The 2680-nt window shown below is 40.3% G+C and overlaps 1 protein-coding gene across 23 annotated transcripts in view; it reads left to right on the forward strand.

Annotated features, from left to right (window-relative positions):
* Positions 1-2680, forward strand: part of celf2 (cugbp, Elav-like family member 2) — a 234019-nt gene that overhangs the window by 148233 nt on the left and 83106 nt on the right. The gene's annotated exons all lie outside the window — the stretch shown is intronic.

The raw sequence follows: 2680 nt of genomic DNA on the forward strand, positions 1-2680 counted from the left end.
TGCGTGTGTGCGTGTGTGCGTGTGTGTTTTGAGTGTCCCTCTTCAACAGCACAAGCAAGCGTATCTCTGTGTTTGGAGCCCTCAGGTAAATGTTTGTGTTGCGGGGAAAAAAAAGAGACCCATCCTCACAAATGGATGGAAAGAGCTTATTCATGCTAGTGTGCAGCACCTTCTTACTTGTTGGAGGTTGTGGTACAGGTATGTTTCTCTGTGAATAAAAAGCACACATGCTGACATGCACTTAAAATAATGTGCACGCTCCCATTGGCTTTCTGCTTCTTTGTGTGTGTGAGCCGCGAGTGTGCTGACTCTTAAACAGGTGGAACTAGAACCCTGCAGGAATTCTGTCCGTGTGTGTGTATGTGTGTGTGTAAATGTGTGTGTGTGCGCGCATGTGTGAGGTCCACTCCTCTGCTCTTTGATCCTCGTCTTGACAGCCCACCACCTGGGACGATCCGTCACACGCTGCATGGCTCCCGGGCCCGGCTACGCCACGGGAATCACAACACACAGCAGCTAACGCTACACTAACAGCCAAACCTACCCCAGCTCATTGTGCATTGTCAGAATCGCTAATGCTAACACCGAAAGCTAACCCTCCCGTACGCAGATATGCCAAAAATGCCACCGGAATCATAATTCATTAGCAGCTAAGACCCATACAGTGTTACTGGAATTGCTAATCACACACAAGGGGATAAAGCTTGAACACAGGTGCCATTGGAATGATAATGGAATTATAATGTTGAAAAAGCTCCCTCTTGTATACACATAGTCTCATTCACTCTGCACCAAGCACACACCACAGTGAGAAATCATGATGCAGGCTACACTAAAGTGCTTTATCTATAGGCAGAAAGATCTTGACATATTTCCATGTACATTTAGTTGAATCATTTTTCTTAAAGTTCCCATGACATGGTGCTCTTTGGATGCTTTTATATAGACCTTAGTGCGTCCTTATACATATCTGAAGTCTTTTTATATAGACCTTGTGGTCCCCCAATACTGTATCTGAAGTTCTTTTATATAGACCTTAGTGGTCCCCTAATACTGTATCTGAAGTCTCTTTTATATAGACTTAGTGGTCCCTATACTGTATCTGAAGTCTTTTAAAGACCTTAGTGGTCCTAATACTGTATCTGAAGTCTCTTTTATATAGACCTTAGTGGTCCCTAATACTGTATCTGAAGTCTTTTATATAGACCTAAGCGGTCCCTAATACTGTATCTGAGGTCTTTTATATAGACCTTAGCGGTCCCTAATACTGTATCTGAAGTCTTTTATATAGACCTTAGCGGTCCCTAATACTGGATCTGAAGTCTCTTTTCCAAAATTTAGCCTGGTAGCAGAATTACAGCATTGAATACTTTCACTTTTAATACTTTGAGTACATTTTCCTGACGATACTTACATGCTTTTATTTAAGAAACGTGTCCAATGCAGTACTTTTACTTGTAACAGAGTCTTTTTTACAGTGTGGTATTAGTACTTTTACTTAAGTAAAGGATGTGAATACTTCTTCCACCACTGCGTGCGTCAATCTACATACAGTTTATATCTGCCCCAGATGAGGTGGCAGGAGGAGTTGTTAGGCGCTGCGGTCAACCTTTTCATAACTTGCGTTGACACACAGTTCAGTAACTTCCATTTGGATTCAATTCAATTTTATTTATAGTATCAAATCATAACAACAATTATCTGGAGACACTTTATGATGATTCAGCCACAGAAAGCCGTGTGAAATATGTGTTTCATTGTATTTTGTTTATTTGCCTCACAATACATTGATTCAAAGTGGCATAAGCAGCAGTGTGCGTGTGTGCGTGTGTGTGTGTGTGCGTGTGTGCGTGTGTGTCGGGTAATAGGGAGCACCTATTAGTTGGTGGAGACGTCACATAACTTCATAGCTCCCGGCATATCTCAGCTCAGTGTCAACGTAAACAGAAGCCTAATTAGCCAGAAGAAACTCTTCAACTCTAGTTCTGGAGTATACTGTCTTTAGTTTTTTTTGATACAGTTACTATGCTGTTGTTCTACAGTGAACATCATAGAGGGAAATGTTGCTCTGCTCGCTAATTTGAAGCTCAAAATGACTTCAAATAGAAAAGTAAGGACTTCTGATTATAAGGATTTGGATTTTATTTGGCTTTTCCATTTTATTTTATTCATCCCAGTTTGAATTGGTAATATTTTTTAATTTTAACCCTTTTAAACCGTCACCTCAAAAGGACAATACGTCCTTTTATATGTCTTATTTAAGAACTATCATGGAGTACCTCTTCATATTGGTGTTATTTTTACTTGAAGCGTAACTCTCGCCAAAATGCAACCCAGGGTCTTTTTGTGAATGTACCCGAGTCACACATTCGTTTAAAAGCATATTTGGGATGGATGCGCCACTCTTAAGATTTACAGTATTTTTGTTTTGGCCTAAGAATGGGAGAGCTAGGGGCATTTCTATGATCGCTTCAAAATCACTATTTTTAAAACACTACAAAAAAAACACTGAAACTTTGCTCGAAGTATCACCAGGGGCTCTACACATGAATTTGAGCATTGAGAACTTTTGTGTACACAAACTCTTTTTGACTGACGAGATGGCAGCAACTGGAAAAACCAACAGCTAAAGTGAGTCTTTTTAGGAAACTCTGTGTACACAAACAGTGTTCTCAATGCT

The sequence above is a fragment of the Etheostoma spectabile genome, chromosome 23 (assembly GCF_008692095.1).
Source record: "Etheostoma spectabile isolate EspeVRDwgs_2016 chromosome 23, UIUC_Espe_1.0, whole genome shotgun sequence".
Lineage (NCBI taxonomy): Eukaryota > Metazoa > Chordata > Actinopteri > Perciformes > Percidae > Etheostoma > Etheostoma spectabile.